The following is a 16,680-nucleotide window of genomic DNA, read 5'->3' as shown; positions in this document are numbered from 1 at the left end:
TAATGTGCATGGTATCATAAAGCTCTCGGGGTCTTTAAGCTTCTCAGGTAAGCTTTTCAGAATGACTGCACTGCATTCTTTAGTGAGGTAAACTTTTTCAGTTTCTCTCCAATTTTTTCTTATGACTTAAGATCTCTTTCATGAACTTAGCATAAGAGGGTATTTGCTCAAGTACTTCTGCAAACGGAATCTTTATTTCAAGAGTTTTGAGATAGTCTGCAAAGCAGGCAAATTGCTTATCCTGTTCCGCTTGGTGGAGTTCTTGAGGATAAGGCATTTTGGCTTTATATTCCTCAACCTTAGTTGCTGCAGGTTTATTACTTACAGAAGTGGGTTGGAAAGCCTTTTTAGAAGGGTTGTTATCAGCACTTGTATGTGACTGATCCCCCACTGGCATTTGAATGCCAGGGGTGGAAGCTGGAGTGGCGTTAGACGCCAACTCCTTATCTGTTACTGGCGTCTGAACGCCAGAACTGTGGTCCCTTTGGGCGTTCAACGCCGGATTCATGCTTGTTTCTGGCGTTGAACGCCAGGAATGAGCATGGTCTAGGCGTTTAGCGCCATCATTATTCCTCTCTGGGCTCTGATTGTCCTCAGAGGGATTTTGAGTAGCCATTTGTTCATTTCTTGGCTTCCTGCTGCTTTGAAGTGAGGTATTTAATGTTTTCCCACTTCTTAATTGAACTGCTTGGCATTCTTCTGCTATTTGTTTTGACAGTTGCTTTTCTGTTTGCTTTAACTGTACTTCCATATTCCTGTTAGCCATTCTTGTTTCCTGTAGTATTTCCTTGAATTTGGCTAGCTGCTGGGTTAGAAAGTCTAATTGCTGATTGAATTCATTAGCCTGATCCACAGGACTGAGTTCAGCAGTTACTGTTTTAGCTTCTTCTTTCATGGAAGATTCACTGCTTAGGTACAGATGCTGATTTCTGGCAACTGTATCAATGAGTTCTTGGGCTTCTTCAATTATTTTTCTCATATGTATAGATCCACCAACTGAGTGATCTAGAGAGATCTGAGCTTTTTCTGTAAGCCCATAGTAGAAGATGTCTAATTGCACCCATTCTGAAAACATCTCAGAGAGGCATTTTCTTAGCATCTCTCTATATCTCTCCCAGGCATCATAAAGGGATTCATTATCTCCTTGTTTGAAGCCTTGGATGCTTAGCCTTAGCTGTGTCATCCGTTTTGGAGGGAAATAGTGATTCAGGAATTTTTCTGACAGATATTTCCATGTCTTTATGCTGTTCTTAGGTTGGTTATTTAACCACCTCTTAGCTTGATCTTTTACAGCAAATGGAAACAGTAATAATCTGTAGACATCTTGATCTACTTCCTTATCATGTACTGTGTCAGCAATTTGTAAAAATTGTGCCAGAAACTCTGTAGGTTCTTCATGTGGAAGACCGGAATACTGGCAGCTTTGCTGCACCATGATAATGAGCTGAGGATTCAACTCAAAGCTACTAACTCCAATGGAGGGTATACAGATACTACTCCCATATGAAGTAGTAGTGGGGTTAGCATATGACCCCAGAGTCCTCCTGGACTGTTCATTTCCACTTAGTTCCATGATGGAATAAAGGAGATGGTATGGATGTTGATATTATTTATTTTATAAAAATTTATTTTATAAAATAAAGTAAAATTAAAACAAATAAAAACGAAATAAAATAAATAAAAAAATGAAAATATTTTTTTTTGAAGATTTTCGAAAAATTTGAGGAAAAGGAGAAAGTGGTTAGGATAAAATTTTTGAAAAAGATAATAAAATATATATTAAAAAAATAAGAATTGAAAAATTTTGAAATTGAAATCTGAATTTTTATATAAAAATTTTGAAAATGTAGTTTAAAATTAGTTAGAAAAGGTATAAATTTTTTTGAATTTTGAATTTTATGATGAAAGAGAAAAACAAACAAAAGACACAAGACTTAAAAATTTTTAGATCTAATGCTCGTTATTTTCGAAAATTTTTTGGAGGGAAAACACCAAGGAACACCAAACTTAAAAATTTTAAGATCAAAACACAAGAAAAACTCAAGAACACCTTGAAGATTCACAAGAACACCAAGAACAAAAGAAAGAACACCAAACTTAAAATTTTTAGAAAACCAAGATAAATTTTCAAAAATTAAAGAAAGATCAACAAGAAAACACCAAACTTAAAGTTTGGCACAAGATTAAATTAAGAAAATTTATTTTTAAAAAAAAAGATTTTATAAAGAAGATGCCCAATTGCCAAGAACATAAGCCAACACTATAACCAACTGAGCTAAAAATGTTACGTATTTTAAAGATGTATTATTTTTATGGATAAAAGTATAATTTTTGAAAGTTAATGTTTTGAAAAAGCACAAGTAAAACAAGAAAAGACACAAAACAAGAAAAATTCAAGATCAAACAAGAAAAATAAACAAGAACAACTTGAAGATCAATGAAGAACAAAGAACACAAGTTCGAAAATTTAAAGAAAAATATAAAATATGCAATTAACACCAAACTTTGAACAAGATACTAAACTCACGAAAAGAAATTAAAAATTGATAAAGAAAAATAATATTTTTGAAAAAATTTTTTAAAAAGAAATTATCCTATCAGAATTTAATGACTATATAGTAACAAAAATAAATTATTCCTAATCTAAGAAATAAAATAAACCTTTAGTTGTTCAAACTCGAATAATCCCCGGCAACGGCGCCAAAAACTTGGTGCACGAATTTGCAATCCGTACAACTAACCAGCAAGTGCACTGGGTCGTCCAAGTAATACCTTACGTGAGTAAGGGTCGATCCCACGGAGATTATTGGTTTGAAGCAATCTATGTTTATTTTATTAATCTTAGTCAGGATGTCAATAAGGTTATTTGGATTTAATTGTAAGAAGTAAAAGTGTTTGGAATAAGCAATTGTTACTTTATTAATGAAGAATATGTTGGGGTTTTGGAGATGCTTTGTCATCTGAACTTCAACTCTTCCTTGAAATCCTTTTTCACACGCAAGGCTACTTCCATGGCAAGCTGTATGTAGGGTGTCACCATTGTCAGTGGCTACCTCCCATCCTCTCAGTGAAAATGGTCCAGATGCTCTGTCACAGCACGGCTAATCAGCTGTTGGTTCTCGATCATGTTGGAATAGGATCCATTGATCCTTTTGCGTTTGTCATCACGCCCAGCAATCGCGAGTTTGAAGCTCGTCACAGCCATTCAATCCTTGAATCCTACTCGGAATACCACAGACAAGGTTTAGACTTTCCGGATCCTCAAGAGTGGCCGCCATCAATTCTAGCTTATACCACGAAGATTCTGATTAAGGAATCTAAGAGAAGCTCATTCAATCTGATGTGGAACGGAGGTGGTTGTCAGGCACACGTTCATGGATCTGAGGAAGGTGATGAGTATCATGGATCATCACCTTCTTCATGTTTAAGCGCGAATGAACATCTTAGATAGGAACAAGCGTGTTTGAATGGAAAACAAAAGTAATTGTATTAATTCATTGAGATGCTGCAGAGCTCCTCACCCCCAACAATGGAGTTTAGAGACTCATGCTGCCAAAAGGTACAAATTTCAGATCTAAAATGTCATGAGGTGCAAAGTAAATCTCTAAAAGTTATTTAAATAGTAAACTAGTAACCTAGGTTTACAGAAAATGAGTAAACTATGATAGAAAGTGCAGAAATCCACTTCTGGGGCCCACTTGGTGTGTGCTGGGGCTGAGACTTAAGCTTCTCACGTGCCTGGGGCTGTTTTGGGCGTTCAACGCCAGGTTGTAACCTGTTTCTGGCGTTGAACTCCAGCTTGTAACCTGTTTCTGGCGCCGGACGCCAGACAGCAGCATGATACTGGCGTTGAACGCCAGTTTACGTCATCTATCTTCGCACATAGTATGGACTATTATATATTGCTGGAAATCCCTGGATGTCTACTTTAAAACGCCGTTGAGAGCGTGCCAATTGGACTCATGTAGCTCCAGAAAATCCATTTCGAGTGCAGAGAGGTCAGAATCCAGCAGCATCAGCAGTCCTTTTTCAGCCTAACTCAGATTTTTGCTCAGCTCCCTCAATTTCAGCCAGAAAATACCTGAAATCACAGAAAAACACACAGACTCATAGTAAAGTCCAGAAATATAATTTTGCCTAAAAACTAATAATATTTAACTAAAAACTAATTAAAACATACTAAAATCTACATGAAATTACGCCCAAAAAACGTATAAAATATCCGCTCATCAGTGGAAACAAGAAAAATTAACAATCCAAGAATTGACACTAAATGTTGGACATTCCAACTCTAGGAACCCAATAGCTCACTTTTCCCAAGCCAAGAGACAAAAATTTAGCCTAAAACCATGTTTGACATTTTGTCAAACACTTGGTGGGCAAAAAGCTTAAACATGAAAAAAATGAGAAAAGACTTGAAACTAAAAGCAACAATTGATCTCAATCAAGAATAACATAAGAAATCATAGAACAAACATCAAACATTAAATTCATCAACAAGAGATTGAAATTGCAAAAGAGAAGTGAAATTGAACTATAACTTGAACTAGAAGAAAGAGTGATGGCAATGTAACTATGAAGAGTGATAACAAGAGAATACTTACAATGAGATTAGCGAAATCCAAGATCAAAAATGGAAATGGTACTTGAATGTAAAACCCTAATCTAGTAGAGATGATGAAAAACTTAGAGAAAACTAAAACTAAAAACCTTCTACAACTACACCTAAACTATACTAATGATATGCTATGTTATGTCCTTCATTCCCCCTCCAATATGAGCTAAGAGACTTCAGAAATGGACCTCAAAAGCCCTCAAATCGTGAGTCACATGCTTTTTTAATGAAGTCATGCACGGACACCTGTGCGGACGTACAGGCGTGTGCGTCTGCACACTTTGCGAAAATCTCATCCTGTGCGTACGCATAAGTACCTGTGCACAAACACACTAGGCGATGCTTGCCTGGATGCGTGACCCATTCGAAATGATCCACGCGCTCTGCTTGGGTTCCTGTGCGTACGCACAAGAGGCTGTGCACACGCACACGTCTCTGAACTCATCTCCTTTGATTCTTCATGTTTCCTCCACTTTGCCTGCTCTTCTTCCATTTTTTCCAAACCATTCCCATATTATACACCTAAAATCACTCACAAACAAGATCAAGGCATCGAATGGAACGCAAATGAAATAAAATATATCAAATTGGGCACAAAAGAGCATATTTTCTTAATCAAGCACAATTGGGGAGGAAAATTCAAAAGCATGCTATTCAAGGGAATAAGTACAAGTTTATGTGATGAAATCCGCTCAATTCTAACCAAAAATCATAATCAAATACGGATTCATCAGTACGCGTGACGTGCGTAATGTACTGCAACTACAGAAAATTCTGGGGGCGATTTTGGGCTAAGTTTAGACCCAGTTTTCAGCCCAGAAACACAGACTAGAACCAGGGAATAGCAGAGACTCAACACATTATTTACATTCACTAGTTTTGATTTTAGTTTTGAATCTTAGAGAGATAATATCACTTCCTCTAGGGTTTTTCATATTCATAGATTCATAGATTTTCTAGTTTTATGCTTTTGGATTGGATATTGAGAAGAGTAACTACCTCTGTTAAAGTTTCTATCATTATAGTTTATTTTCTATTTCCTTACTCTTTTATTTCCCATTTACTTTGTTCAGAGTTACATATGGATACCTTCGATTTTGGAATTTATTAATGCAAGGATATTTTTCAACTTAATTTCATTATTTGTTGATTATTTTCAATTAATTTTAATTACCATGTCTTCTTTCTACTCCCTCTACATGCATGCGAAAATGGCATCCATGTCAATGGAGTAGGTTTTCAACCTGACTTTGGAGTTGATTAATAGGAGACCCTTGAGTTGGAATACTCAAGAGTTAACTTGTAATTGAAAGTTGTTGGCTGGCTCTCTAGTCACTAATGCTAATCCTTCCCAAGGGAGAGGATTAAGAATCAGAGTTGGCTCAATTACTTGACTTTCCTTTATTCAGTAAAGGTTAACTAAGTAAAAACAACAACCTCTTACTATTACTCTTGGGAAAATCCAACAAGGATTGAACTTCTGATCAATCTTCTCCTAGTCAAGGCTTTTTATTATATAAAACTCTTCCGTTAATTTCCATTGCTTTAATTTATAATCATTTATTTGTCCATTCTCCAACTCTAAAATTTCTGAGAAAACTCCTGACGAATAAATTGCACTTTTTTGTCAACTCGTTGGGAGACGACCTGGGAATTCTACTCCCAGTATTTTGTTCTTAAATTGTGACAACATTTTCTAAATTGATAAGTGGAATTTTCGTCGATTAAGAACTGTACTCGCAATGTTACTTCCAATATAAATTCTTAATCGGCAATTTTCTGCCCGTCAATTTTTGGAGCCGTTGCCGGGGAGTTGCAGCAATGTGCTAAATTATTGGTTAGTATAAATATTTTTAATTTTACATATTTGCATATTTTCATTTTCTTTTATTACCATGAGCTGTATGTTTCTTTCATTGAATGACGCGTTCACTACCTGATCCGAGCTTAGCCGCTTTTGATCCTGAAATTTAAAGAACTATTTCACGTATTAGGCGAGCTCGGTCGGTTAGCCTCTAAGGGTGGTGAAGTGGTTACCACAAATTCACCAGTCCTATCTGAGGGCGAATCTGAAGCACCATTTGAGGAAGAAACAAGCTTCTCTTCTGCTAATTCTGTTGATTTATGCGTAGGTAATATGGCAGAGCCCAGAAGGATTACTCTCCAGGAAGAAGGAGCTCTAGACTTCACACTGCAACCGTATCAAGAACGTCATCCAAATCTGGCTGTAGATTTTGAGTTAAAGACTGCGCTATTTAATCTACTGCCTAAGTTTTATTGCTTACCTACTCAAGAGCTTATCAAGCACCTCAGAGATTTCTAGACAGCCTGCTCAACTATTAGGCATCGTGGTGCAGATGAAACTATTATTTTGCTACCTGCCTTCCCATTTTCTCTTAAGAGAAAGGCAAGGGAGTGGTTCTACACTGAACCTGAAGCAGTTGTTACAAACTGGGATTCGCTCAAAAGGGAATTCCTGGAGAAGTTCTTTCCAGCAGAGGGTACATATAGACCGAGGAAAGAAATTTCCTGTATTATCCAAGGCGAATCAGAGACTCTTCACGAGTATTGGGAGCGCTTTAATAACCTCCTAGACTCATGTCCCCAACACAAGATTGACAAGTTAGTATTGATTAGCTATTTCACACAAGGCATGAAGCCTTAAGACAAGACTACGTTAGATGCGGCGAGTAATGGTTCTCTGAAGAAGTACAAGACGGTGACAGAAGCATGGCAACTGATCGCCGATCTGGCTGAGTCTACCAGAAATGCAAGGTAGAGGAACAATCATCCCAAGGCTATTGCGAAGATTTCCTCTAGTATGGAGAATGCTTCTCTCACACAAACTCTGGGAGAGATGACCAACATACTGAAGTAGCTATAGCTAAATCAATAACAACCTCAGCCTCCTCCACAACAACAGTGTTAACAGCTGGTTCCTCAGAGAGTGTGTAGAATATGTGCCTGCTATACTCATTACACTTATGAATGTCTGCAACTCCAACAAGAAAATAACACCTTGGCAGCTACCCATAATTTTTATGACTGCCTGAATCAAGGATACTATCAACAAGGCGGTAATTATAACCAAGGTGGAAACTGTTCATACCCTGGGTCGACCTGTTCGACCCGGGATGTTCTACAGACAAAGCGACCGACCTCTTCAGGTTAGGACAACCTGACCCCTTCTCAAAGAGCTCGGCCAAGTCACAGGAAAGCCCAAACAAAGGGCCCAAATAGAGGAACACGTCCCAAATCCAAAGGCAGCCCAAGCCCGTAGAGATAAAGGCGGTTCCCTTGAAGATAAGATAAAGATAAGATAAGATAACTAACTTATCTTATCTAAGAAGGTCATTCTACGCTATTATAAATACACTGGATCTCCCAGGTATAACTCATACTCTGATTCTACTCAATACCTGCTTAATACCCTTGCTAACTTAAGTATCAGAGTCCCTTGCAGGTACCCCCCACCCTCTGGGGATGAAGGATCAGCATCATCACCAAGTCCAACGAGTCGGACACAGTGACTCCGACCACGATCATCAGATCGGACTCCGCACCCCCGACCAGCATAGAAGATCTCGTCCGAGATCGACCTCTAGTTTCAGGTAACCCTCGGAACATTGGCACCGTTGCCGGGGAACCTGGAAGTCATCCCAGCACCATGGCGGACGACCATGACAACAACCACAGCTCAGATCTAGAGGATAGAATGCCGCACAAAAACGCGGACACTACACCAAAAGACACTCCCCAAATCAACAATAAGGACTCCCCAAATCAACAATAAGGACTCCCCAAACGAGGGAGCCCTGGAGGCATTTCAAGACCGGTTAAAATAACTTGAGGAAGATGCTCTACGTCAACGAGAGGCCGAGAAGGATCTACAAAGAGAAATAAGGCGACGCTGGGAATTGGAGAACAAACTCCTAAAACTTGAAGCAGATGTCACGACTAAAGCCAGCTAATCCACTCCCGAAGATAGCACCCGCAAGGACCAAGATCCATTCACCAAGGAGATCATGAAGACAAGAATCCTAAAAGACTTTAAACTCCCAGACATGACCTTGTACGATGGCACTATGGATCCTAGCCATCATCTCAGCAACATCAGAAGCAGAATGTACCTCACCGATGCCTCAGATGCAGTTCGTTGCAAAGCCTTTCTAACTACTTTAACAAAAACGGCAATTAAATGGTTCGATAACCTCCCTCCAAGATCCATCTCGAGTTTTGACGACATGTCCAAAAAGTTCCTGGCCAGATTTTCCATCCAAAAGGACAAAGCAAAACATGTGCCAAGCTTATTGGGAATCAGACAAGGAGAGCGAGAAACCCTGTGTAACTACATGGAGACATTCAACAAAACATGCATGGATATACAAAACCTTCCAACAGAAGCTGCCATCATGGGTCTCATTAATGGCCTGCGAGAAGGGCCTTTTAGTCAATCCATATCAAAGAAGTACCCCACATCCCTTAACGAGGTACAGGAGCGAGCGAAAAAATACATCAACATGGAGGAAAACTCCCGATTAGGCGAGACCTCAAAAGCAGGGTTCACCCCTTGGGATAAAGACAAAGATTCCAGAAAAAAGGAAGATCGACATGGAGAGAAAATCAAAAAATACCACAATTACACCCCTCTTCGGGTGTCTCTCGTGGATGTCTACAGAGAGGTTTGCAACACAGAAAAAATACCACCAGCTCGACCACTCAAAGTTAAAAAAGGAGGAGGAAACCGGGCTGAATATTGTGAATACCATCGGATCCGCGGGCACTCCACCAATAAGTGTTTTGACTTAAAAAACGTCAAAGAAAAGCTCGTACGAGAAGAAAAGCTAGATCGATACCTGGCCACCCATGAGGATGAACAAAGGAAAAGAAGAAGAGCAGAATATGTCGGACCAACTACGCGATTATCCCGGACGCCAGAAAGACACGTCCACATGATACACTGTGGATTCGTCGGGGGAGGAATCTCCAAATCATCCCGCAAAAGACATCTCAAAGACGTATATCACGTCGCAGAAAGGAAGGAAGCACCCGACATCCCAGCAATCACTTTTACCAAAAAAGACGCATCCGGCATCGCGACAGGGCATGACGATCCCATGGTCATCACTATTATACTGGCAAACGCAAATCTTCATCGCACACTGATAGACCAGGGGAGCTCTGCCGATATCTTATTCAAAACTGCCTTCGACAAACTCGGCTTGGAAGATAAAGAACTCAGAGCATATCCGGACATCCTGTTCGGGTTAGGTGATACCCCGGTTTAACCAATGGGATACATCCCGCTCCACAAAACTTTTGGAAAGGGATGTCAGTCAAGAACACTCAAAATAGATTACATCATCGTTGACGTAAGGTCATCCTACAATGCCCTAATAGGTCGGGCAACGTTAAATCAACTCGGCGCAATAGTCTCGACTCTGCATCTATGCATGAAATTCCCAACCGCAGAAGGAATAGCCACAGTAAAGGCAGATCAGAAGATGGCACACCGCTGTTACAACGAAAGTCTAAACCTCAGAGGCAGGGGAGAAATTCCACGCAATCGAGTTTGGTGGAGTTCGGAGGCGGGAGGAGCTCCGCCCACAACCTGAAGGAGAAATAGAGAAAATCCAGATCGGGAACACCCCGGACCAAACAACCAACATTGGCACACTCCTAAAAGGGGACATAAAAGAATCACTCATACTGTTCCTACGCGACAACGCCGACCTCTTTGCGTGGAAAGCCACAGACATGCCAGGCATAGATCCCAAACTAATGTGCCACAAGCTAGCAGTCTACCCAGGATCTCGGCCGGTACAACAAAGGCGCAGAAAGCTAGGACCAGAATGCTCTCAAGTAGTGGAAGAACAGGTATGAGCTCTACTGGAGGCAGGCTTCATAAGAGAAGTCAAATACCCGCTATGGCTTGCTAATGTCGTTTTGGTAAAAAAGTCAAATGGGAAGTGGAGAATGTGCACCGACTATACCGATCTCAACAAAGCTTGCCCGAAAGATCCTTATCTACTCCCAAACATCGACGCACTAGTAGATGCCTCCTCCGGATACAAATACCTCTCCTTTATGGACGCATACTCGGGATATAACCAAATCCCAATGTACCCACCCGACCAAGAAAAAACCTCTTTCTTAACCCCAAAGGCAAATTACTACTACATTGTTATGCCCTTCGGTCTCAAAAATGCGGGGGCCACTTACCAAAGATTAATGAACAAAGCTTTTTCGGATCACATCGGAAAGATCATGGAGGTCTACGTAGACGACATGCTAGTGAAGATGCAAAACGAAGAGATGTTATTATCCGACCTGACACAAGTATTCAACACCTTAAGACAACACGGCATGCGACTCAATCCCACAAAATGTACCTTCGCAGTAGAAGCTGGTAAATTCTTGGGTTTTATGATCACACAGAGAGGAATCGAGGCAAACCCGGACAAGTGCAGGGTCGTACTCGACATGAAAAGCCCGACTTGTATCAAAGAGGTACAACAACTCAACGGGCGGTTGGCAGCCTTGTCCAGATTCCTAGCGGGATCCGCAATAAGATCTCTCCTCTTCTACGCCACTCTAAGGAAGGGAAAGGAGTTTAAATGGACAGTTGAATGCGAGCAAGCCTTTCAAGACTTCAAAAAATTTCTGGGACAGCCACCTATATTAAGTCGGCCACGGGAAGGAGAACCACTCATCTAGTACCTCGCAGTAGGAAATCGGGCAATAGTCTCAGCACTGGTCCTAGAAGACAACAGTGGGCAACAACCCATACACTTCATCAGCAAAGCGTTACAAGGGTCCGAGCAGAACTACCAGAAAATAGAAAAGTTTGCTTATGCTCTCATAATAACATCTCGACGACTTCGCCCATATTTCCAGTCTCACACCATTAAAATTCGGACCAACCAGCCCATAAAAGGAATCCTACAGAAAACAGACTTGGCAGGTAGAATCTTGCAATGGGCAGTCGAGTTGTCCGAATTCGTCCTTCAATACGAAGCTCGGACGGCCATCAAATCTCAATATCTGGCCGACTTTATTACGGAATTCACGGACACACCAGAAATCCCCACAGAATGGAATCTATACATTGACGGCTTCTCAAATAAAATGGGAAGTGGCGCAGGCGTAATAATTGAAAGCGACCAGGGGACCCAGATCGAATTCTCCCTTAAATTTGGGTTCCTTGCCTCAAACAATCAAGCGGAATATGAGGCACTACTAGATGGTTTGAAGCTGGCTAGAGAGGTTGGAACTCAAAAACTTATCATCTTCAGCGACTCACAGGTAGTCACTTCACAAATAACAGGCAGCTACCAAGCCAAAGATCCCACTCTGAAAAAATATCTGGACAAAACCAGGGAACAGCTCAGACAACTCGGAGAGTATGAGATTCGACACATACCCCGAGAACAGAATGCCCGGGCCGATGCACTCTCGAAACTAGCCAGCACCAAACCAGGAGGCAACAATAGAAGTCTTATCCAAGAAATTCTACAGAAGCCATCAATCTCAAAAGAAGAAAAGGTCTTAGCCATAACAGATCGCGATCAGAGATGGATGACCCCCATAATTAATTACCTCACCACAGAGGCCCTCCCGACAGATGAGAAAGAGGCAAAGAGGTTAAAACAGGAAGCACAATACTATACCATCATAAATAATACTTTATACACAAGAGGAATTTCAACACCATTGCTAAAATGCGTACCGACTCCCAACACTAAGGATATCTTAGAAGAAGTACACAGTGGCATTTGTGGCAATCACCTCGGAGCGCAAGCACTCGCCAAAAAAGTACTAAGGGCAGGATTCTATTGGCCAACCCTACAAAAAGAAGCCACAGAATTCGTAAAGACATGTTCGCCATGTCAAAAGCATGCCAACTTCCATACCGTTCTGCCAGAGGAACTCATCAGCGTAACCTCACCTTGGCCATTCGCAAAATCGGGACTCGATCTCCTCGAACCTTTTCCTCAAGGATCAGGACAAGTCAAATTCCTCATAGTAGGAATAGACTACTTCACAAAATGGATCGAGGCACTCCTAGCCAATGCCACAGCTCAAAGAAGTCGGAAATTTCTGTATAGAAAGATTGTCACAAGGTTCAGAGCTCCAAACTTCATCACCACAGACAATGGTACCTAGTTCACAGATGCAGGCTTCAGAAAACTAGCGGCCAACCTGAATATAAAACAATAATTCGCCTCTGTCGAGCACCCCCAAGCCAATGGGCAAGCCGAAGCTGCTAACAAAGTTATATTAGCAGGGATAAAATGGAGATTACAGGATGCAAAGGGAGCCTGGGCTGAGGAGCTCCCACAATTCCTATGGGCATATCGAACGACTCCACATTCCACGACAAAGGAGTCACCTTTCCGATTAGCTTACGGAATGGAGGCGATGACCCCAGTGGAGGTTGAAGAAGGATCACCCAGAGTAATCCATTATAGCAAAAAAGCCAATTCCCAACTCCAAAGAGAAGAGCTCGATTTACTTCCGAAAATCCGAGAAAGAGCTCGGATAAGGGAAGAAGCGTTGAAATGATGAATGGCCTCCAGATACAACCGAAAAGTAATACAGCAGGCCTTTGTTGAAAATGACCTTATCCTAATACGAAACGATATAGGAACAACTCGACCTGGAGAAGGAAAGCTAGCTGCAAACTGGAAAGGACCCTTCCGAGTCATAGAAGTCTTGGGAAAGGGCTACTACAAACTTTCCGAACTCGACGAGCGAGAGCTTCCTAGATCATGGCACGCCTGCAACCTAAGAAGGAACTATAGCTAGGGATGATAAAAGATCTTGGACAAGGCGCACTCTTTTTCCTGAAAAGGGTTTTTTAACGAGGCGCCCCGCCAAGACCTACAAATCACCCGACTTAGGAAATTAATTCCTCATGTATATTTGCATTTTCCTTTAATAAAATTTGTTCAGATTCTCTACAAACGCTCAAGTAGTATTATTTTGAAAATATTCATCTCCCAATTATAAACCTACAGATCGACAAAAAGTGAAAAATGAATTCACTGTGCGATCACGATAAAAACGAGGGCTAAAAACCCAAATTCTACAAAATCGGCAAAGATGAAAATAGAATAATGCAAGAAGTTATAGAAAGCGATCCATAGAAAGGACCTGACGAGGACCTAATAAAATGGATTGCTATAAAATAACTTAAAGACTGGCTGGCACAAAAAGTCGGACCAGCCACAACAACCCAAGTTATAAGTAAAGCCTTGGAAAGAGGTCTGCCAACCCTATAAAAGAGGATTACTATAACTTTGAAGAGCCTGACATGAGGAAGTCGGACTCCTACAAAAAAGTTACAAAAGATAATCCCTGAAAGAGACCTAAAACGAGGTCCAAAAAAGAGAATTATCAAATAACTCGACAGGGCCCGACATGACAAAGTCGGCCCGGAAATAAAAAAGTTACAAAAGATAATCCCTGAAAGAGACCTAAAACGAGGTCCAAAAAAGAGGATTATCAAGTAACTCGACAGGGCCCGACGTGACAAAGTCGGCCCAGAAAGAAAAAGTTACAAAAGATAATCCCTGAAAGAGACCTAAAACGAGGTCCAAAAAAGAGGATTATCAAGTAACTCGACAGGGCCCGACGTGACAAAGTCGGCCCAAAAAGAAAAAGTTACAAAAGATAATCCCTAAAAGAGACCTAAAACGAGGTCCAAAAAAGTGGATTATCAAGTAACTCGACAGGGCCCGACGTGACAAAGTCGGCCCGGAAAGAAAAAACTACAAAGGTAATCCCTAAAAAAAGACCTGAACAAAGTACAAGAAAGAGGATTACCAAGCAAACTCGACAGGATCCGACATGATAAAGGCAAGCCCAGGACACAGAAATTACAAACGAAATCAGACCAAATAATCAAGATGATTATGTTGGACAAAATCTCAGCCTACTAAGGTACCAAGATAAGTGCAAGCAGACATGATATAAAAGCTACTAAGTTATTATAATAAACTCCAGAGGCCATCAAAGACCAACCCCGGAAGCTCTAGAACTACTTTGTTTTTCAAAATAAAGTTGCTAAACGAGCAACCAAAGGAAGTATCAAACAAGTCACCAAAACACCAGTTACAAAGATAAAGAGTTCAAAAGCCCACAAAACGGGCTATACACAAACATGATAGAGAAATCATAAAGGATCCAAAGGCTTCCCAGTAGCAGCATCTTGGGGAGAAGGAGGGTGAGTCTGGAGAGGCACCGCATCCACTGTTCCGTTGCCTCGATTCAAGATCTGACAATCAGGATCTGGCTCAACCACGGTCGAGGGGGCTGAAGAAACTGGCATAGCAGAAGCTTTAAGAGAAGGCGTAGGAGGAGGTTCAATGTCATCATCGGGATCATCCGGGATAATCTTGCCATCCTTTACTACGTTATCAAGACTAACGAGAGTCAAATCGGTATCAGGGGCAACAATCCAGAACTGCTCCACCAGATTCTCATAAGCAGCAGTTACACTGCCTACAAGATGACCTTGGAGCTCGGCATAATCAGCTCGGGCAGACTCCAACTCCTCCCTAAGACCCATCAGCTCCTTATAAGTGGTAACTAGCTATCCTTATGTTTTAGTGCCGGGCCAGTTGCGCAGAAGCCACCAGACCAACAGACCGGGCCTTCTCCCCCTTCAGCTCCTTTTCCAGCTCGGACACCTTCACCTCGAGCTCCTCCTTCAAACCCTTGATTCGATCAAACTCTGAGTTTGCCTCCTCCATAAAAGCCTTGGTAGCATGAATAGGAAGATCTTGAGCAGTTCGATATAGAGCCGCTCCCATATGTGCCAGCGTAATACCGCTCCGGGTAATATAATCCAAATGACGAAGAATGGATACATCGTCAGTAGGCATGACACCATAGGGAGCAATCTGTTGATCCACAAATCCAATTGCATCAAAGTCAAGAGCACCAAAATTAAATGGCTCGACAGTCCGAGGTCTTTTTGGAAGAGAAGAGATTGAAGGACCAGAGGTACCAATTGAAGTTTGAGGCGGATCAACCAAACGAACCCGAGGGGTCGGGATCATCCTCCTCGGCCCAGGAGAGCTCGGGACAGACGGTTTTGACAAAGTCTGGGAGGACCCTTCCCCGACCACCTTGATTGGGACGCTCTGAGCCGCGGTAGCTTTCCTCGCCTTCTTAAAGGCCTTCAGTGAGTCATTATTCTTCGACATCTCTGAAAAACAAAGAAAAATACAAATGACTTATGAATACCCAGAAAAGAAAGCAAGAAAACAAAGACAGGAGAGCACAGTCTATAAAATACCCAGCACAGCTCGAATCAAGGACGGATCCCCCAGAAATTTCTTGGTCTCAAGATGAGGATGTTCCCCCCAAATATCCTCCAAAGTAGCAACAAAGGCCTGCTCGACCTCATCTAGCATCTCCCAGGTATACCTAGACACAACTACATTTCTCTGCCACTCTAAAGGAAAACGAGGCTCGTCATTCTCATCTAGGAAGAAAGGGCGAGCTCCTTGGTGGACGAAATTGTGATCAATGTTCTAACTATTTTGTATGAAGTCATTAGTATGGCACCAGTTGAATCCACAACTTCGTTCAACCAACCAGCAAGTGTACTGGGTCGTCCAAGTAATAAACCTTACGTGAGTAAGGGTCGATCCCACAGAGATTGTTGGTATGAAGCAAGCTATGGTTACCTTGTAAATCTCAGTTAGGCAGATTAAAATTGTTTATGGTTTCGGAAATTAATAATAAGAAAATAGATGAAATAATAAAAGGGATAGAATACTTATGCAGATTCATTGGTAGGAATTTCAGATAAGCATATGGAGATACTGTAAGGCTCAAGGACGCCTGCCCTCCTACTGCTTCAATTCAATCCTTCTTACTCCTTTTCCATGGCAAGCTGTAGGTAGGGCATCACCGTTGTCAGTGGCTACATCCCATCCTCTCAGTGAAAATGGTCCTCTGCGGTTGTCACTCGCATGGCTAATCATCTGTCGGTTCTCAATCAGGTTGGAATAGAATCCATTGATTCTTTTGCGCTTGTCATCACGCCCAGC

Source organism: Arachis stenosperma, chromosome 9, assembly GCF_014773155.1.
Source record: "Arachis stenosperma cultivar V10309 chromosome 9, arast.V10309.gnm1.PFL2, whole genome shotgun sequence".
In the NCBI taxonomy this organism is placed as follows: domain Eukaryota; kingdom Viridiplantae; phylum Streptophyta; class Magnoliopsida; order Fabales; family Fabaceae; genus Arachis; species Arachis stenosperma.
Note: the sequence above shows the minus strand (reverse complement) of the source record.